We start from the raw sequence: 22754 nt of genomic DNA, 5'->3' as shown, positions 1-22754 counted from the left end.
GTGCAAATGAAAGCTACAATGAGGTTTTAATATCACTTCAAACCAATCAGAATGGCCCCATTAAAAAGTCTACAAATAATATTTTGGTTGGCATTCTGTGATTGTGTTATTCCTTCTGGAGGTTGCAGGATTGTATTCTTGCTTCTTCTGTCTGCCTTCTGGTGGATGAGGATAAGAGGCTTTTGCAGGCTTCCTGATGGGAGGGACTGACTGTAGGGAAAACTGGGTCTTGCTCTGGTGGGCAGGGCTGTGCTCAGTAAATCTTTAGTCCAATTGTCTGCTGATGGGTGGGACTCCTTGTTAGTTCTTTGTCCTGAGGCAATCCAGTCCTGGAGACTGCAGGCTCTATGAGACACCCAAGAGGACTTGCCAAAACGTATCTCCCAGCACTGCTGCTTCCAGTGACTATGTCCCCGCCAAGGGCCCCTGCCAACCAATGCCTCTTCAGGAGATGCTCCAACACTAGCAGGTAGGTCTGGCTCAGTTTCCTGGGGGGTCTCTGCTTCTTACTCCTGGGTCCTGGTATGCACAAGATTTTGTTTGTGCCCTCCAAGAGTCTCTGTTTCCCCCAGTCCTGTGGAAGTTCTGTAAGCCCTACTGGGCTTTATAGTCAGATTCTCTGGGGATTCCCTGTCCCTTTACTGGATACCCAGGCTGGGGAGCCTGATGTGGGGCCTAGAACCTTCACAATAGTGCAAGAACTTCTTTGGTATTATTGTTCTCCAGTTAGTGAGTTGTCCACCCAGCAGGTATAGAATTTGACTTTATCATGATTGTGCTTAGTCGCTCAGTCATGTCCAGCTCTTTGGGACCCCAGGGACTGCAGCCCGCCAGACTCCTCTGTCCATGGGGATTCTCCAGGAAAGAATACCGGACTGGGTTGCCATATTGTGGCCCTCCTAACATCACGTTGTGGCTTCTCCATTGTGCTTGGACACGGGGTATCTTTTTCTGGTGGGGTCCAGTATCTTTCTGTCAGTGGTGGTTCAACAGCTAGTTGTGATTTTGGTGCTCCGGAAGGAAAAGATGTGCGTATTTCCTTCTACTCTGCCATCTCGAACCAATCCTCACTTAGGCCTCAAAAAGTCTACGAATAATAAATGTTGGAGAGGGTGTGGAGAAAAAGAACCATTCTACTTTGTCGTTGGCAATGTAAATTGGTGTAGACACTATGGAGAACAGTATGGAGATTCCTTAAAAAGCTAAAAATAGAGTTATCATATGATTCTGCCTTCCTACTCCTGGGCATATATCTGGACAAAACTGTTACAGAAACCACAGGAGATGTGAGTTCTATCCCTTGGTCAGGAAGATCCCCTGGAGGAGGGCATGGCAACCCACTCCAGTATTTTTGCCTGGAGAATCCCACAGACAGAGAAGCCTGGCAGGCTACAGTCCATGGGGTCACAAAGAGTATGACAAAACTGAAGTGACTTAACACGCATGCACATTATGTGATGCAGAGTAAGGCTTCTCAAACTGGGCACATGATATCTGGGGACATACAAAGCTACAAGACAAAAATTTCACATCTTCCTAGAAGACCGTCTTTATTGAAAAGCTGAGGGGAAACATTGTTATGATAAATTTGAAAAGCAACTACAAAACAAAAATGCACCTCAATGTTTTTATTGTAGTAAAAACACAAAATGTAAGATGAACCATCCTAACCATTTTTAAGTGTATAATTCAGTAATATTCATTATATTCACCTTGTTGTGAAACAGATTTACAGACCTTTTCATCTTGCAGAACAAAAACTCTGTACCTTTTAAACAACAATTTCCCTTTCCCCCCACCCTCCAGCCCCTCCCTGGTAACCACAATCTACTTTATATTTCTATGCATTTGACTACTTTAGATACCTTACATAAATGGAATCAGACAGTATTTGTTTTTTGTAACTGGCTTATTTCCCTTAGCATGATGTCCTTAAGGTTTCTCCATGTTGTAGTTTGTGCCAAGATTTCCTTCCTTTTTAAAGCTGAATAATATTCAATTGTATATATTTTGCTCAGGCTTCCCTGGTGGCTCAGTGGTAAAGAACCCTCCTACCAATGCAGGAGACTCGGGTTCGATCCCTGGGTAGGGAAGATCCTTTGAAGGAGGAAATAGCAACCCACTCCAGTATTCTTGCCTGGGAAGTCCCGTGAACAGAGGAGCCTGGTGGGCTACAGTCCATGGGGGTCACAAAGTGTCAGATATGACTTAGAGACTGAGCACAAGCATGTTATTTTGTTTATCCATTCATTCATTGATGTATACTTGGGTCTCTTCCACCATTTGGCTAATGAGAATAATGCTGACATGAATATGAGTGTACACATATCTCTTCAAGGCTCTTCCTTCAATTGTTTGGGATGTATATCCAGAAATGGGGTTGTGGCTCATATGGTAATTCTATTTTTAATTTTTGGAAGAACTATCATACTCCATATGCTGAGCTGTGCTTAGTCGCTCAGTTGTGTCTGACTTTTGCGACTCCATGAACTGTAGCCCACTAGGCTCCTCTGTCCATGGGGATTCTCCAGGCAAGAATACTGGAGTGGGTTGCCATGCCCTCCTCCAGGGGAATCTTCCCAACCCAGGGATCTTACCCAGGTCTCCCACATTGCAGGCAGATTCTTTACTGACTGAGCCACTAGGGGAGCCCAAGAACACTGGAGTGGGTAACCTATCCTTTCTTCAGAGGATCTTCTGGATCAAGGAATCAAACCGGGGTCTCCTGCATTGCAGGTGGATTATTTACCAGCTGAGCTACCAGGGAATCCCACTGTTTTTCATAGCAGTTGCAAAAGTTTTCATAGATTTTTGAGGAAAAAACAAAAGCTTCTAGGATTTCACTTGCTTCTAAATGGCCAGGTCTGTCTACACTCCATATACCCCAAGGATCAGCTTGCTCACTTCTCTAACATTATGCTCATTTTGGTGGAAAAGTTTGGGAAGTCTTGACGTAGGGGTTGAAAATAACCTCTAGAATCATTGCAATCTGGATTTATGAATATTGGATCTACTGTTACCTCTGTGACTCTTGATAAGTGACTAAACCTTTTGAAGTTTTAGTTATCTATCTCTAAAATAACTAAGATCAGTCACTACTAAAGCTAAAATGCTTAGTACTATGCCTGGCACACACCTAATGCTCAGTGAATAGTAGTTAGTGATATTCTATGGCTGTTCTCCTCTGCAATGAGACTAAGTTTACGTCCTCTTCCTCATGATAATGTTATTGTAATCTTCTTCATGATGGATGTTTAAAAATATCTAACATGTCCGCCCTTATCCTCTGGTAAACTTTCCACATTTATCTCCAATAATTACTTGCACATAATGTTTACTTTCTATAGAGACTTTCAAGTTGCCCCATATCTCTCTTTCTATAGAGACTTTCAAGTTGCCCCATATCTCTCTTAAGTGTGATGTTCAACTTTCCTGAATCCAAATGGGTATTGCCATTTTAGCAAACCATTTGGTGATACATAACATGACCCTAAAAAATGTCTATTGTTGTTGTTCTTGTTTGTTGTTCAGTCGTGTCCAGCTCTTTAGGACCCCATGGGCTGGAGCCCACCATCTCCTTTGTCCATGGGATTTCCCAGGCAAAAAATAGTGGAGTGGGTTGCCAATTCTTTCTCCAGGGGATCTTCCCAGACCAGGGATTGAACCCGCGTATCCTGCGTTGAAGGCAGATTCTTTACCACTGAGCCACAGGGAATCCAACTGTCCATACCCACTGATTTACTTACTTTCTAGAAATCTAAAGAAGTCTGAAATACCAAGTTTATGGACAAAATTCTTATGAGAATATTAAATATAATATTAAAATGCTGCTCATGTTACTGTCTGGCAATAGGGAAATAATCTTAAAAATATGGGACAATTATACAGGGAATGTTTGTAAAAATTTTTAATGTTATAGGGAGCTTGACTCAGCAGCCCATGTGAAAAAAATGATATAATTTAAGTGGAAAAAGCAGGACATCAAATTATATATAATTTAGTAATTCTTAACCATATAAAATTACACAGGCAGTATATGCTAATTTATGTGTTTAGCTTTTCATTCTGTTGAGATCCTGTTGTAATTTAGATAAGGGCAAGGTTCTGAAGATACAAATAGAAACACAATAAAAATTCTTTTTCTGGAATGTCCTATAATCTAAACGAGTTATATAGATTTTCAAAGTATTATGATAAGTCATATAATGAAAGTAGATGTTTTATGGGAAGGCCTGACTGTTCAGTGGAGTGGGAGGAGGTGAGGAAGCAGAGAAGTTTACACAGGAGAGGGTTATCTGAGCTGACTTTTGGAGAATTACCAGAAGTGGGTCAGGCAGGCAGAGGATGGGAAGAAGAGGGTTTATTGTTGTTCAGTCCCTTCAGTTATATCTGATGATTTGTGACCCCATGGACTGTAACATGCCAGGCTTCCCTGTCCATCACCAACTTCCAGAGCTTGCTCAGACTCATGTCCATTGAGTTGGTGATACCATCCAACCACCTCATCCTCTGTTTCCCCCTTATCCTCCTGCCCTCAGTCTTTCCTAGCATCAGCGTCTTTTCCAATGAGTTGGCTCTCTGCATCAGGTGGCCAAAGTATTGGAGCTTCAGCTTCAGCATCAGTCCTTCTAATTAATATTCAGGACTGATTTCCTTTAGGATTCACTGGTTTGATCTCCTTGCAGTCCAAGGGACTCTCAAGAGTCTTCTCCAATACCATGGTTCAAAAGCATCATTTCTTCATTGCTCAGCCTTCTTTATGGTCTAGCTCTCACATCCATACATGACTACTGGAAAAACCAATAGTCTATAGTCTTTGACTATATGGGCCTTTGTTGGCCAAGTGAAGTCTCTGCTTTTTAATACACTGTCTAGGTTTTTCATAGCTTTTCTTCCACTGAACAAGTGTCTTTTAATTTCAAGGCTGCAGAAGAGAGTAGGGGAAGGAAGCAGAGAGCCTTCCAGACTGAGAGAACAGCCTGTACAAAGTAAGAATGTGACATGGCATTCTGGAAGTGACTAGTAGTTCCCTATAGCAAGGATTGATAGTAATAAAGGTTGTGCCAGGAGTTGGAGGTACAAGAATTGGCTGGACCCAGATTCTTCATGGAGCTAGAGGAGTTTGGGAATGCTGGCTGCATCCTGTGAGATTTCTGGAGGGTTTAAAGCATGAGATCTATGCTATGCTGTGCTATGCTTAGTCATGTCCATCTCTTTGTTACCCCATGAACTATAGTCTGACCGGTTCCTCTGCTCATGGGATTCTCCAGGCCAGAATACTGGAGTGGGTTGCCATTTCCTCCTCCAGGGATCTTGCCTGACCAGAGGATCAAATCCATGTCTCTTGTGTCTCCTGCATAGGCAGGCAGATTCTTTATCACTAGCATCACCTGGGAAGCCCAGAGAGGAAAGAACTGTGGCCGAAGCAAGGACTCCCGGAGTTCACTCAAACTCATGTCCATCGAGTCGGTGATGCCATCCAGCCATCTCATCTTCCGTCGTCCCCTTCTCCTCCTGCCCCCAATCCCTCCCAGCATCAGAGTCTTTTCCAATGAGTCAACTCTTCCCATGAGGTGGCCAAAGTACTGGAGTTTCAGCTTTAGCATCATTCCTTCCAAAGAAATCCCAGGGCTGATCTCCTTTAGAATGGACTGGTTGGAACTCCTTGCAGTCCAAGGGGCTCTCAAGAGTCTTCTCCAACACCACAGTTCAAAAGCATCAATTCTTCTGTGAGAGTTCAACTCTCACATCCATACATGACTACTGGAAAAACCATAGCCTTGAATATATATGTGTGTATATATTTTCTTTTTTTACATTATCTTCCATTATTGTAAAATATTGAGTATAGTTTCTTGTGCTATACAGTAGGTCCTTGTTGGTTATCTATTTTAAATACAGTAATGTGTATATTTTAAGCCCAAACTCCTAATTTATCCCTCTCCCCTTTTGTAACCAGAAGTTTGTTTTCTATGTCTGTGAGTACATTTCTGTTTTGTAAATAAGTTCATTTGTACAGGAAATGTTTTCATTTGAAGGAGTGTGTTCTTTTTCCCTTTCCTATCTCTTGCCTTCCCTGTCTCTTGCTGGATTGAATCTGGGTGTGATATCTGGAACTGGAGGAGCCATTTTGGATCCTAAGATATGCATGGGAACATAACAGGGTCACAGAAGCCTGGATCCCTAACACCAAAACTTACTTCAGATGTATAAAAGAGAAATAGACACCATTTTAAAAAGAGATGCAGACAAAGAGAACAGATATGTGGACACAATAGGGGAAAGTGAAAGTGAAAGTGAAGTCGCTCAGTCATGTCCGACTCTTTGCGACCCTGTGGACTGTAGCCTACCAGGCTCCTCCCTCCATGGGATTCTCCAGGCAAGAGTACCGGAGTGGGTTGCCATTTCCTTCTCCAGGAGATCTTCCCGACCCAGGGATTGAACCCAGGTCTCCCACAACAATAGGGGAAGGAGAGGGTGAAATGAAATGAGAGAAGAGCATAGACATTTATACATGACCATGTGTGAAATAGATAGCTAGTGGGAACCCACTGCATAGCACAGGGAGCTCAGTTCGGTGCTGTGATGACCTGGAGTGTGGGATGTGGGGTGGGTGGGAGGAAGGTCCAGAGGGAGGGGATATATGTATACATATAGCTGATTTACTTCATTGCACAGCAGAAACTAACACAACATTGTAAAGCAACTATAATCCAATGTAAAAAATAAAAATTTTATTTTTAAATAAAATTTTCAGTTATAATTGAATCTAGTCATATTAGATTTAATTTCTGTATTTATTAGTAAAATCTGTATCAATTTTTTTTGTCTTAGCCACTTCCTGCTTTTGTGCTAATACACTGAAAGCACTGGAGTGATAGATATGAATAAAAGGACCCCAGAGCTTGTATTCTATTAAGGAAGAATCATACAGCACCAACCAAAACAACAAGTCATAGGTTCTATTGGTGTTTGCTGGGGGTCCAGAAGAGGAACTCCTTAGCCCAGGCTGAGTAAGCGTGACTTTGAACTGAATCCTCTGCATAAGGAGGCTACCACCAGCTCTGGAAGGGGTGTGGAGAGAGGGCATTTCAGGGATTATACAGTATGAGGAAAGGAAACAGCACATACAACTCCTAGGTAGTGTTTTCTGGAAGTATTTTAGGAACAGTAAGTTATCCAGGGGCTTCCCAGATGGCTCAGCGGTAAAGAATCTGCTTGTCAAGCAGGAGACATGGGTTCAGTCCCTGGGTCAGGAAGATCCCCTGGAGGAAGAAATGGCAACCCACTCCAGTATTCTTGCCTGGAAAATCCCATGGTCAGAGGAGTCTGGCGAGCTACAGTCCATGGGGCTGCAAAGAGTCGAACACGACTAGGCAACTAAAACAACAAATTATTTGTAGTGACCAGAACCCCATATACAATGGGGTTGCCAGAAGATAACCCTAGCATGATTGTGTCATTGAAAAGGGTTCTGAATTTCAAACAAACCTGGACTTAATCTATAGGCAATTAAGAGCCCTCAAGTGATCTACAATGAAAATAAATCTCTTTACACACTGCCATGGCAATGATCGTACAGTCCTATATTCAGAACATCAGTTTATTGTCAACCAAATGGTGAAGGAACTCCCCATGGAAACACAATATAATTATAATTTTCTTCCAAGGGATTCATATAACTGTGGGGGCAAGAGGTGGGAGTTGGAGGAAGGAAAGGAGGAAGTGAGGGAAGGACACATACACACACACACACACACACACACACACACACAGTGAAAGAGCGAGATAGAGAAAGATAAAATGAGACAAGAGTGTGCGCATGTGTGTGTCTGCACTTTTGCTAGAGGCTACAGATGGTAGACAGGGGAGGGAAGAAAGCCTGAAGACTTGTAACAGAAAAGCCTTCAAAGGAATGGAAAGAAGAATCGAGATGAATTTTGAAAAGTTTAATTAAAACCGTGGAACGTTTCTGCCTCCAGGAAGGAGAAAACAATCTCTAGATTTATTTGTAATGAGATCTTCACACTTTCTTCCTCGGTCTATTTTTGTGGTATCTCTACAGGCTAATGGTAATAGATGGTAATGTCTTTTTTGATGGAGTTTCCAGAAGTGTTAATATATGTGCTATTTATTTGATTTCAGATTTATTCTTTATAAAATGGAATATTTATATGTAGTGTCATGCTAAGTCATGTCCGAGTCTTTGCAACCCTATGGACTGTAGCCTGCCAGGCTCCTCTGCTCCTGGGATTCTCCTGGCAAGAATGCTGAAGTCTGCTGCCATTTCCTCCTCCAGAGGATTTTCCTGACCCAGGGATTGAACCCGTGTTTTTTGCCTCCTGCATTGGCAGGTGGGTTCTTTACCACTAGGACTACCTGGGAAGCCCTATAAAACTGAGGGAAAAGTTAAATCTTTAAAATTATATTTTGTACAGGGGACAAGAGAAAAAAAAAATACATTGCTCCTACAATGTGCCTTTTATCTCGTGGCACTTAGCTTGTGTTATGTCATTTAGTTTAATCATCACTCTAACCCTATCAGAGAGGCATTGCGTTCATTTAACAGAAGGAGATGAGCATCTCAGAGACTGAGGATAATGTCCAGATTGTTCTTGAAGGAGAGAACCAGGATTTGAATTCTGCTCAGCTTGACAACAGAACCTGTATTCTTTCTAAAACACTGAGAATATTCTGACTTTGCCTTTCCTTGGCTAAGAGAACCTGGGCAAGTGGTACAGCCTCATGAGGCGAACTGAACTCCCAAAGGAGAGGCTTCTGGGAACCTTGAAATGAGGCACACTAGTTACTGTGGGCGAAATTTCTCATGGGAAACAAATATAGCACTTATATATATATATATATATATTTTTTTTTTTTTTTTCTTGTTAGCAGTTTTACTTGAAGCCCTCGAATTTATGCAGAGAAAAGCCTTCTGAAGCCACTTGAAATGCTCTGAACTCAGCAAGGAAGGAGGAGTAACTGAGAAATTCTAAGGAGCTTTAGGTCACCAAATCTCTTTATATATAAACCATATGATTCCTTGCAAGGTCAGGAGGGTCCATATGGGAAGCTTTAAGAACATGGGAATGTCTAATGACTGGGCTATTTCAGTCGCGTTGTGTCAGAAGTCTTGAATATCTCACACAGGATATTAATCTGCTTTCTTTATCTTCTGAAATTCAGTGAAAGTATTTGCATAGTCATGGCAATGTGCATTCAAGTTTTCTTACTTCTTTTTCTCTGTGGTTATTTTATGGAACTGTCATGTACGTAGAGACAAAATGGAGTATTATGAGCATAAGGCTCTGTGGTTGGGTGATGAGACCCTGAAGCAGGAATAGGAAATAGAATTCCAGTGGTTAAGACTGTGCTCCCCGTGCAGGGGGCAAGGGTTCGTCCCTGGTCGTGGAAACTAAGATCCCGAATGCTATGTGGTGCAGCCAAAACAAGAAAAGAAAAAAAATGGGGTATCTCGTATTGCCCTATAGTCCAGAATTCAAGAGTTCACAAATTCTGGCATTTATCTCCCACTTCAAACTTCTTATACTCCTTCCAGCAAAGCTCTTTTGTCTACCAGTGGGTTGTCTTTTGGAGAAGGAAATGGCAACCCACTCCAGTGTTCTTGCCTGGAGAATCCCAGGGACGGGGGAGCCTGGTGGGCTGCCGTCTATGGGGTCGCACAGAGTCAGACACAACTAAAGCGACTTAGCAGCAGCAGTGTTGTCTTTATGTGCTATATGTTCTTCTCTGGGCCTTCTCTTCATCAACTCATCTATGCCCTGCTCTTTTTTCATTGAACAGCTCTAATCTCACCTCTGTCAGGAAGGCTTTGTGGTTCTTAAAGCCTGCCCTGCTCCACTAGGCGGAAATATAGAGGAATCCTTGGGGCTCCCCTGACATAGGGGACAACTGCTCCAGGGGGAAAAAAGGCAAGAACAGCCACTGGGAACCTTGAGGGTGCAGTCAAACCAAAGATTTACTGGAGAAAGCTGCTTCTTCAAGCAGCAGCTTCACCAAAACAAGCATAGGAAACTGCACAGGGATCATTTTGCCTCCTGGATCCCCCACGGATTTTTCTCTTCCATCATCTTAGGCTGCTGAATCACTGAATAGTAATGTAGACTGTTGTCAAGCTGTTTTTTAGTTTATGATCTGATAAGGACTCTACATAAACTAGTTGTTTAGTTGCTCAGTCATGTTCAACTCTTCGAGATTCCATGGACACGCCAGGCTTCCCTGTCCTTCACCATCTCCCAGAGTTGGCTCAAACTCATGTCCATTGAATTGGTGATGCTATCCAACCATCTCATCTTATGTCATCCCCTTGAGCACAAAGAGAATCTACTGACTCCACCAGATAGAACTGTCCTTGTTCAAGGATGTGTAACAGGGAAAAACCAATCAGACTGTGATAAGGGATGAAAGTACAAAATAAACCTTTCACAGCACTCAAGTTATACAGGAATACTTGGTATTTTTTGAGAAATATTTGCTATCATGGAACAGAGAAGAATTTTTAAACTTTATATTTTGTATAAGAGTATAGCAGAAAAAACCTCGAATAGCCAAAGCAATCTTGAGAAAGAAGAATGGAACTGGAGGAATCAACCTGCCTGACTTCAGGCTCTACTACAAAGCCACAGTCATCAAGACAGTATGGTACTGGCACAAAGACAGAATTATAGATCAATGGAACAAAATAGAAAGCCCAGAGATAAATCCACGCACCTATGGACACCTTATCTTTGACAAAGGAGGCAAGAATATACAATGGATTAAAGATGATCTCTTTAACAAGTGGTGCTGGGAAAACTGGTCAACCACTTGTAAAAGAATGAAACTAGAACACTTTCTAACACCATACACAAAAATAAACTCAAAATGCATTAAAGATCTAAACGTAAGACCAGAAACTTTAAAACTCCTAGAGGAGAACATAGGCAAAACACTCTCTGACATACATCACAGCAGGATCCTCTATGACCCACCTCCCAGAATATTGGAAATAAAAGCAAAAATAAACAAATGGGACCTAATTAAACTTAAAAGCTTCTGCACAACAAAGGAAACTCTAAGCAAGGTGAAAAGACAGCCTTCAGAATGGGAGAAAATAATAGCAAATGAAGCAACAAACAACTAATCTCAAAAATATACAAGCAACTCCTACAGCTCAATTCCAGAAAAATAAATGACCCAATCAAAAAATGGGCCAAAGAACTAAATAGACATTTCTCCAAAGAAGACATGCAGATGGCTAACAAACACATTAAAAGATGCTCAACATCACTCATTATCAGAGAAATGCAAATCAAAACCACTATGAGGTACCATTTCACGCCAGTCAGAACAGCTGTGATCCAAAAGTCGACAAGCAATAAATGCTGGAGAGGGTGTGGAGAAAAGGGAACCCTCTTACACTGTTGGTGGGAATGCAAACTAGTACAGCCACTATGGAGAACAGTGTGGAGATTCCTTAAAAACCTGGAAATAGAACTGCCTTATGACCCAGCAATCCCACTGCTGGGCATACACACTGAGGAAACCAGAAGGGAAAGAGACACGTGTACCCCAATGTTCATTGCAGCACTGTTTATAATAGCCAGGACATGGAAGCAACCTAGATGTCCATCAGCAGATGAATGGATAAGAAAGCTGTGGTACATATATACAATGGAGTATTACTCAGCCATTAAAAAGAATACATTTGAATCAGTTCTAATGAGGTGGATGAAACTGGAGCCTATTATACAGAGTGAAGTAAGCCAGAAAGAAAAATACCAATACAGTATACTAACGCATATATATGGAATTTAGAAAGATGGTAACAATAACCCTGTATACAAGACAGCAAAAGAGACACTGATGTATAGAACAGTCTTTTGGACTCTGTGGGAGAGGGAGAGGATGGGATGATTTGGGAGAATGGCATTGAAACATGTATAATATCATATATGAAACGAGTCACCAGTCCAGGTTCGATGCACGATACTGGATGCTTGGGGCTGGTGCACCGGGATGACCCAGAGGGATGGTACTGGGAGGGAGGAGGGAGGAGGGTTCAGGATGGGGAACACGTGTATACCTGTGGCAGATTCATTTTGATATATGGCAAAACCAATACAATATTGTAAAGTTAAAAATAAAAAATAAAAAAAAAGAGTATAGCAGATTAACTGGAGAAGGAAATGACAACCCACTCCAGTGTTCTTGCCTGGAGAATCCCAGGGACGGGGAGCCTCGTGGGCTTCCGTGTATGGGGTCTCACAGAGTCGGACACGACTGAAGCGACTTAGCAGCAGTAGTAGCAGCAGCATAGCAGATTAACAATGTTGTAATAGCTTCAGGAGAACAGTGAAGGGATTCAGCCGTATATATACATGCATCCATTCTCCCCCAAACTCCCCTCCCATCCAGGCTGCCACATAACGTCGAGCAGAGTTCCATGTGCTATACAGTAAGTCCTTGTTGGTTATCCATTCTAAAAATAGCAGGGGATATGGAAAATTTAAATTGCAACTCCTGGGGGGGGGGATGTGGGAGGAATTGGCAGATTAGGATCAATGCATATATACTATATGTAAAATAGATAACTAATGAGAACATATTCTATAACAGAGGGAACTCTACTTAATGCACTGTAGTGACTTGAATGAGAAGAAAGTTCAAAAGGGAGAGGTTAGGCTTCCCTGCGGAGAAGGCAATGGCACCCCACTCCAGTACTCTTGCCTGGAAAATCCCATGGATGGAGGAGCCTGGTAGGCTGCAGTCCATGGGGTCGCTAGGAGTCGGGCACGACAGAGTGACTTCACTTTCAGTTTTCACTTCCATGCATTGGAGAAGGAAATGGCAACCCACTCCAGTATTCTTGCCTGGAGAATCCCAGGGACGGGGGAGCCTGTTGGGCTGCCATCTCTGGGGTCGCACAGTGTCGGACACGACTGAAGTGACTTAGCAGCAGCAGCAGCAGCAGCAGCAGCAGCAGGCTTCCCTGCTAGCTCAGTGGTAAAGAATCTGCCTGCCAATGCAGGAGACGTAGTGGGTTCGAGCCCTGGGTCTGGAAGATCCCTTGGAGAAGGAAGTGGCAACCCACTCCAGTATTCTTGCCTGGGAAATCCCATGGACAGAGGAGCCTGACGAGCTACAGTCCATGGGGTCACAAAAGAGTAGCATGATAGTTAGTGACTAAACAACATATATGTATGGATGGATGATTCATTTTGCTGCACAGTAGAAACTAACACAACACTGTAAAGAAACTGTACTCCAATAAAAATTTATTAAAAAATAAATAGCCCCTGCTATGTATTAATGAAATTCAAGAAGTTTGGCCCAAATTACAGCTAAAAGATGATAAGAAAACACATTAATATGGAATAGGCTGAGAAGAAAGAGGAAGAAATATGGAGATGCATGCAATATTGGGAGCTATTGAAGGAAAATAAAAATGTACGCCAGAATTAAGACACAGAATAGTAAAATAAATTAATAAATCACTCACCATAAACAGATGATTTAAGCCAGGTATAAAATGAGCTTAAAGATTTCTCCTAAAATGCTGAGGGGAAAAAGAGAAGTAAAAAATTTACAGCGAACAACAAATGAATAGAAAGTACACTGTTAGCATTGGGTTAACCATTCATTTTAAAGGGAATATTTATTTACTTATTTACACATTATTTATTGACAATGGCGAATGCAGTTACAGTAGATCTCAGGAGAGTCTATGGGGAAACTTATTTTCAAGAAATTAACTTCACTGAACTTGATTCTATTTTCACATTCGAATTCCTGCTTTCCTATTATGTTTTGAGAGTGTGCCACTGGGTTTGGACCTTCCTTATTCACTGACATAAGAATGGGAGTTTATAAATGTGCAAATTCCGTATAATCACAATTCATTTCTTTCTGGAAATTGGGAGGGTTCACGCAGTGTGCAAATTTTGTAGTTCTGATTATCAGGCATTGCACCTCAAAGCGGGCAGGAGTGTGCAGGAAAGAGTGGTAGCCACCAGGTGGTGCTCTTGGTTCTTGCTGATTTCATTCTGGGAGTTAGAGCAGTAGTTCTGCAAAAACACAAGACTCGCCCAAGACAGGTTGCTACACCAGAGCTCACAGAATTGGTAATTAGGAGTAGGGTTGCTATGGTGATGGCAGGGGACATCTTGGGATGTTTATGGCTTTGTAGGAGCCAGTGCCTATAAGCAATCAGATTGCTTCCTTTGATGATAATGGCTGGTGTAGCAAGGTCATGAAAATCCTTTCAGATTGTGCACATTGCAATGGTTGCTGTTTTTTCAATGATCCTCTTGATTCGTGGGTTATAGCTGGGGTGTTGAGAGTGACAGAATGTACTTGTTTTAATATGTTTATCTTCTACTGTATTGTACTTTTGGCATTTTTCCATATTTGGTTTTCCTCATCCCTAGCATTTCTCAATTTTTTTTTCATAAAAATACTCTATGAAGAAAGACTTGATGGTCTAACAGGTTCGAGCAAGACTGCATGTTAATTGTTTTTGAAGATTCAAAATATCCACCAGTATATTAAAATCAATGCAAAGTCCTGTTTTATGTTAAAAAGATCGTGTGACAATTGAACCTATTTTAGTGGAATATTCATTAACACTTAGGGATTCTTCCCTCATTTTGTCCCTAAGAAGTTAATGAATGTTCCATTAAAATGGGTTCAGTTGTAGTAACTTATTACGTTTACATGGGTCTCCCCAGGCTTACTGTCTAATTGAGGTTCAAAAACCTAAGAAATATTTTTTGGTTGAATTATCTCTCTGTGGATACTATCGGTTGCAATTTTTTAAAAAATATTTATTTATTTGACTGTGTCCAGTCTTATTTGCAGCAGACAGCATCTTTGTTGCGGCACTTGGGATGCGCTATCTGTGCCGTTCAGGCTTAGTTGCTCCATGGCATGATGGACCTTAGTTCCCAGACCAGGAATTGAACCTGTGTCCTCTGCATTGCAAGGCAGATTCTTAACTAATAAGCCACTAGGAAAGTCCCACAATTAGTGTTTATAAACAATCTTTAGCCATAAGTTTTAGTGGGATTCCAACAGCAAGATATAGCAACACCATTAGTGATAAGTCATTTGTAACTTAGTGGGTTGCCATTTCCTTCTCTAACCAAATTATCACCACGTCGTCATGAAAGGACAAAAGAATGAAGCACTTTTGCCTCTACTCAACATTTATTTTTTGTCTTATTGCATATTCTCAGTGTTTCAAGATCATTATGTTGCTAGCAATTTTTCCGAGAGACACCATTTCCCCTGTGAATAATCTTCTGCGATTGATCATAAAACATAACCCATAAAAAACTCACAAAAATGCAAAAACACTGAGCATTTGCTCATGCGTCTTTTGTTTCCCCAGGGAGACATCCTTACTAACATTTTATTGCGTGCATGACCTTATGTCTCTTGCCTTTTTTGGAAGTGTTATGCATGTCTGAACTCCTACTAGCATAAAAAGAACAATAATCGTGGGGGCATAAAGGGGATGCTATTTGTTGAAACCTGTATCAGGACTCCAAGCAGAAGGCTCTCTGACTCCTTTCTTTTGAGTAAGTCTAGGCCGCATCCATTGAGGTGGGTTCTTCTACAAAGAGTATAGCCTCTTCTTGTTTCTGAATTTAAACAGATCAAGGCTCTATAACCTTTTTCTGTTCCTACAAGTTGTGCAAGACTGGGGAGAGGGGTACCTCTGAGTCTTTGTCTTATTATCTCTGAAATGGGTAATAAACCCCAGCAAATGAGTTACTTTGAGAATCAAATGTGATAATGTATGTGATGAAACAGCAGAGTCTGTTATATAGGTAGGCACTCTGTTGAGGTCACTTTCTCTTGTTACCTTCTTACTTTTTCCCTTTCTTGGCCCTGGAAACAAAAAAATCATTGAATCCAAGGACATGGGATGGAGCTAGAGTAATGGCAGAGACATAACTATACTCTGAATGTTTGTGTCTCACCAAAATTTATGTGTTGAAATCTAATGCCCAAGGTGACAGCGTTAGGAGGTGAGACCTTGCAAGGTGGTTAGGTCATGGGGGCAGAGATCTCATAAATGGGATTTGTTGCTATTTAGTCGCTAAGTTGTGTCTGACTCTTTGCAACCCCATGGACTGTAACTCTACCAGGCTCCTCTGTCCATGGGATTTTCCAGATCAGAATACTGGAATGGTAGATTCCAGAATACTGGAATCCCTTCTCCAAGGGATCTACCCAACACAGGGATCGAACCCAGGTCTTCCGCATTGGCAGGCAGATTCTTTACCACTGAGCCACCAGGGAAGCCTCTTTATAAGATTACAGTGAACATTAATCATATAACGTATGCAACGCTCCTAGCACATTTTTGGGAGACAGTATTCCAGGAATGTTAGTTCTCTAACATCCTTCCATTCTTCCTTCCTTCTTTCTACTTTTTTCCCCTCTCTTCTTCCATCTCTACCTCTCCTTTCCTTCCTTCCTTTTCCTTTCTTCCTTATTTTCCTCCCTCTGAGTATAAATAAGTCTTTTTTGGATATCTCTGAAAACTATGCTTTCCTTACTCCCTTTCTGATGTCTCAGCAGAAGAGAGGGGGGAGAAGGGAAGAAATCAGAAAAGATTTTCTGTCAGAGAAAGATAAAATGATTGCCCTAAATAGCACTGGGGGAGTGCAAGTCTTTCTCCTGTGTTCCATCCTACCTCTTGGTTTGAGGGCCTGGAAAATCCCATGGACAGAGGAGCCTCGTAGGCTGCAGTCCATGGGGTCCTGAAGAGTCGGACATGACTGAGCGACTTCACTTTCACTTTTCACTTCCATGCATTGGAGAAGGAAATGGCAACCCACTCCAGTGTTCTTGCCTGGAGAATCCCAGGGACAGGGGAGCCTGTTGGGCTGCTGTCTCTGGGGTCGCACAGAGTCGGACACGACTGAAGCAACTTAGCAGCAGCAGCAGCAGTGTCCTGGTGGGCAGTGTGTAAGTGTGTGTATGAGACAGGGATACATCTGAGGCTTTGAGTTAGGAGTTGATGCTCTCAGAGGGGAAAACCATGACTCTCCCATTTGGTATTGCTCCCTTATTTTTCTTGAGTCCATCCCCCTTTTTGGATTGTTTCTCTTTGTAATTATTCTCTAATTTGACTGATACAAGATGACTTGGTATCTCCTTTCACTTTTAAGAAGGCCATACCCCATGTTCCCCTGCATCTCTCAGAAAACAAGGCAGTAAACAAGGTGGTACCCAGAGGAAATAAGACAGGTCTATTCAGAATGGAATATTAATTAGGTGAAAATGAATTCTCCCCAGTTTGTGAGGAGTATTCTTTCCTGAGCTCATACAGAGCCAGGAATCGTTCAAGTTCCCTTGAGATGGGATAGATGGACCCGGCTGAATAAACAGAGTGTTTCAGAGACTCCAAGAGGGTCGCAGGTCACATGGGCTTTTTATCTCATCTGAATGTCTCAAGCTTACACCACAAGCTTAAACTATTACAAACCAAACACTCAGTTCCCTCCTGATCTTCCGAAAGTCCCAGTTTTCCCCAATCTCCCTCATCTCAGTGAGTAAAAAGAAATATCCTGAGACTCCCAAGTCAGAAAGGTGTGGGTGACCCTCTGAATCCTCTCATACCCTCAGCACCCACATCATCAGATTCTCTAGTTTGTATCTCCCAGATGGATATCTTTAATTCCTTCAATTTTCTTTATTTCCACTGCCAACCATCTCCTGTCTCACATGTAACCAACCCAGCTATCACTTCCCAGTTAAACTACTGCAAGCAGTTTTTCTGACCTGCTTCCAATTCATTCTTCATATATTAACTATGTGTGTGTGTTAGTCACTTAGTTGTGTCCAACTCTTTGCAACCCCAAGAACTATATAGCCTGCCAGGCTTCTCTATCCATGGAACTCTCCAGGCAAGAATACTGGAGTGGATTGCAATTCCTTCCTCCAGAGGATCTTTCCAACTCAGGAATTGAACCCTGGTCTTTTGCATCACAGGCAGATTCTTTACCACTTGAGCTACATGGAAGTCCTATATTAGCTACAGAACCTTTTAAAAACCTTAAATCATATCATGCCATCCTCCTAAGTTTAAACTTTTTAGTAGATTCCTATTGAACATGGAGAGGGCTTCCCAAGTGGCTCAGTGGTAAAGAATCTGCCTGCTAATGCAGGAGATGCAGGGTCCATCCCTGGGCTGGGAAGATCCCCTGGAGAAGGAAATGGAAACCCACTCCAGTATTCTTGCCTGGAGAATCTCATGGACAGAGGAGTCTTGGGGTGGGGGGGTTCCAGTCCATGGGGTCTCAAAAGTCAGTGAGTCAGTTCAATCACTCAGGCATGTCTGACTCTTTGTAACCCCATGGACTGCAGCATGCCAGGCTTCCTTGTCCATCACCAATTCCCGGATTCTACTCAAACTCATGTCCATTCCATCAATGATGCCATCCAACCATCTCATCCTCTGTAGTCCCCTTCTCCTCCCACCTTCAATCTTTCCCAGCATCAGGGTCTTTTCCAATGACTTGCTTTTTTGCATCAGGTGGCCAAAGTATTGGAGTTTCAGCTTCAGCATCAGTCTTTCCAATGAATATTCAGGACTGATTTCCTTTAGGATTGACTAGTTGGATCTCCTTGCAGTCCAAGGGACTCTCAAGAGTCTTCTCTAACACCACAGTTCAAAAGCATCAATTCTTTGGTGCTCAACTTTCTTTATGGTCTAGCTCTCACATCCATACATGACTACTGGGAAAACCATAGCTTTGATGAGATGGACTTTTGTGGGCAAAGTAATCTCTCTGCTTTTTAATATGCTGTCTAGGTTGATCATAACTTTTCTTCCAAGGAGTAAGTGTCTTTTAATTTCATGGCTGCAGTCACCACTGGCAGTGGTTTTGGAGCCCCCCAAAATAAAGCCTGTCACTGTTTCCATTGTTTCCCCACTATTTCCCATGAAATGATGGGACTGGATGCCATAATCTTAGTTTTCTGAATGTTGAGTTTTAAGCCAGCTTTTTCACGCTCCTCTTTCAACTTCTTCAAGAACCTTTTTAGTTCCTCTTCGCTTTCTGCCATAAGGATGGTGTCACCTGCATATCTGAGGTTATTGATTTTTCTCCCGGCAATCCTGATTCCAGCTTGTGCTTCATCCAGCCTGGCATTTCTCATGACATACTCTGTACATAAGTTAAATAAGCAGGGTTACAATATACAGCCTTGATGTACTCCCTTCCCGATTTGGAACCAGTCTGTTGTTCCATGTCCAGTTCTAACTGTTGCTTCTTGACCGGCATACAGATTTATCAAGAGGCAGGTCAGGTGGTCTGGTATTCCCATCTCTTGAAGAATTTTCCACAGTTAGTTGTGATCCAGACAGTCATAGGCTTTGGCGTAGTCAGTAAAGCAGAAGTAGATGCTTCTCTGGAACTCTCTTGCTTTTTTGATGATCCAATGGATATTGGAAATTTGATCTCTGGTTCCTCTGCCTTTTCTAAATCCAGCTTGAACATCCGCAAGTTCAGGTCCCTTTGGGTCCCATCACTTCATGGTAAATAGATGGGGAAATAACGGAAACAGTGAGAGACTATTTTCTTGGGCTTCAAAACCACTGCCGATGGTGACTGCAGCCATGAAATTAAAAGACGCTTGCTCCTTGGAAGAAAAGTTATGATCAAGCTACACAGCATATTAAAAAGCAGATAGATTACTTTGCTGACAAAGGTCCGTCTAGTCAAAGCTATGGTTTTTCAAGTAGTCATGTATGGATGTGAGGTTTGGACCATAAAAAAAGCTGGGTGCCGAAGAATTGATGCTTTTAAACTGTGGTGTTGGAGAAGACTCTTGAGAGGCTCTTGGATAGCAAGGAGATCCAATCAGTCCATCCTAAAGGAAACCAGTTCTGAATATTCTTGGAAAGACTGATGCTGATGCTGAAGCTCCATTACTTTGGCCACCTGATGGGAAGAACTGACTCATTGGAAAAGACCCTGATGCTGGGAAATATTGAAGGCAGGAAGAGAAGGGAATGACAGAAGACAAGATGGTTGGATGGCATCACCGACTCAATGGCCATGAATTTTAGCAAGCTCTGGGAGTTGATGATAGACAGGGAAGCCTGGCATACTACAATCCATGGGGTTGCAAAGAGTCAGACAGGACTGAGCAACTGAACTGAACTGAACTGAACTGATCTGAGCTTTTCTTAATTAAGTTACACTTGCTCTTAATATTGTGAGACTATTTTATGTTTGGAATCACTATAGAAATACCTTTTCTAATTTGATATGTTTATTTTCATTTTATTGTTTTTATGATACATGAATATCTTACATTTTTATTTAGTTATATCAGTTATATTTTTCTTCAAGTGCTTTGACTTTGGCTTAAATGTTCAGAAAGTTTTTCCCTACCACAAACTTGTGTTAACATTTATCTGTTTTTTCTTCTAATTTTTTTGGATTTTATTCTGTGCCCTCCATTTAACTACTCCATCTGGAATATATTTGGATATATGGATTGAGGTAAGGTTCTAATTTTAAATCATTTCCAGCCAGTTGTTTTAATACTATTTTTGAATAATCCATTCCTTCCATATTGAATGTTCTGAAATGTCTTTAACATATGATGCATTCTTGCTCTTACATATTGCTGTTCTGGGATTTCCTTTTCTGTTCCATCAATCTATATTTTTATCCTTTATTCCAATACTATTTACATAGGTGTTACTTTTATGCTTTAAAATAAAATAAGCCTACTAAAATAATTTTTCTTTTGGTTCAAATTATGGCCAATCCATGAAATTCTTCCTCCAAGGGGAGAAAAAAAAAAACTTTAGAAGTACTTTTCCAGTTCCTAAAAATTATATTGGAGATTTTATTGAAATTTGATAAAATGTATAGTCCACATTTAGGAGAAGAGAATTCTTTTTCTTTTTAATAATTTATTTATTTATTTACTTCTGGCTCTGCTGGGTCTTCATTGCTGCACTGGCTTTTCTCTAGTTGTGGTGAACAGAGGCTACTGTCTAGATGTGGTACCCCGGCTTCTCATTGCTGTGGCTTCTTACTGTGGAACGCAGGCTCTAGGTCATGCGGGCTTCGGTAGTTACCACACCCAGGCTCTAGAGCACAGGCTCAACAGTTGTGGTACACGGGCCTAGTTGCTCTGAGGCATGTGAGATCGTCCCATATCAGGGATAGAACCTGGATCTCTTGCACTGGCAGGTGGATTCTTTACTGCTGAGCCACCAGGGAAGCCCGAGAACTGAATTCATTATTCATTAAATATTTTTGTCTAGGGATAGAAAGGCTTTTATTTTCTTCAATTATTCAAGTCACTTTTATGTCCCTTGGCAAAGTTTTATAGTCTTCTTCAAACAGGTTTATAAACATACAGTTAATGTAGTGCTTGCACGTATGCATGCTGAGTTGCTTCAGGCGTGTCTGAATCTTTGCAACCCTATAGACTGTAGGCCACCAGGCTTCTCTGTCCATGGGATTCTCCAGCCAAGAATACTGGAGTGGGTTGCCATGCCCTCCTCCAGGGAATCTTCCTGACCCAATGATCGAACCCATGTCTCTTGTGTCTCCTGTATTGGCAGAAAGGTTCTTTATCCTACTAGTGCCCCCTGGGAAGCCCAATGTAGTGCTTAGTATTTTATATTTTATGTTAACTATTATTTTTCTAGCTTATTGCTAATGCTTTGGGGAAAAAATCTTTGTATATTTATTTTATGATTGAATATATAAACTTTCACTAATTCTTAAACATGTTTAGTTAATTTGGTTAGGGAGGTAGATGTTTCCAGTTTACAATCTTATTATTTGCAACACAGTGGACCCTTAGTATCCCAGGTTCCATATCTGTGGATTCAACCAACTGTCGATTGAAAGTCCAAACAAATACCAAGTAGAACCCCTAGATATGGAAAACTGGTGACTGTATTATTCCATTTTATATAAAGGACTTGAGCATCCATGAATTTTATATCCATGTGGGTTCTGGAAGCAACTCCCCATGAGTACCTAGGGATGACTGTAATGATTATTTTTTCCCTGATCTGATGTTTATACATTATATTCTTTTTCCTTGTACATTGCACTAGCTAGAACCTTCAGAAAAATACTTACCAAGAGTAATTATAATGGGCATTCTAGCCTTGATCCAGACTACACTAAGACTTTTTCCAGTTTTTCAACATTAAGTGCAATACTGGTTATATGATTAAGAAATATATAGGTATATTAATCATATTTAAGGAAGTACCCATATTCCAGGTCACTGAAAGTTTAACAAAATCAAAACAGATGTTCAGTGTTATCAAACGTCTATAAGAGTTGTATTTCTCAGGCGTGCTGCTTGGAAGCTAAGATGTACAGGTAATTGGCTGATGGATCAGTTGGTATGTTCTGAATCTACTCGTGTTCCACTGAAACCATGCTTCCCACCAGCTGCTCCCAGCCAGTGACTGAGGCAGCTGAGATGCTGAGATGCACGGATCTCCTCTGGTGGGTACCCTTCCTTCCCTTGACATTTTCCCCATCAACCTTGCCCAGAATTTCTAAGAATTCAACTGTAGTTTAAGGCTCATTCTACCCCAACTTCTTTCCTTCCCTCTCTTCCTCAAGGGTCAGCCCTGCCTCCTGGCTTGATGCCTTTCCTTATCTTCTAAAATTTCCTCCCAATTGGCCTCTACAGGTGTATTTCCCCGACAAGTCTGTTGTCTCTCCAATCCCATCTGCTATACT

General features: G+C 41.6%; 1 long non-coding RNA gene across 1 annotated transcript in view; it reads left to right on the top strand.

Annotated features, from left to right (window-relative positions):
• The first annotated feature begins 334 nt into the window (after positions 1-334).
• LOC129651661 (uncharacterized) overlaps positions 335-22754 on the top strand; it is a 103894-nt gene continuing 81474 nt past the window's right edge. The window contains exon 1 of the long non-coding RNA XR_008714262.1: positions 335-469. This is a non-coding gene — a long non-coding RNA (uncharacterized LOC129651661). The remainder of the gene's footprint in view (positions 470-22754) is intronic.

The sequence above is a fragment of the Bubalus kerabau genome, chromosome 4 (genome assembly GCF_029407905.1).
Source record: "Bubalus kerabau isolate K-KA32 ecotype Philippines breed swamp buffalo chromosome 4, PCC_UOA_SB_1v2, whole genome shotgun sequence".
Classification (NCBI taxonomy): Eukaryota; Metazoa; Chordata; class Mammalia; order Artiodactyla; family Bovidae; genus Bubalus; species Bubalus kerabau.
The sequence above is the reverse complement of the archived record's forward strand: the minus strand, read 5'-3'. Positions and strand labels throughout refer to the sequence as shown.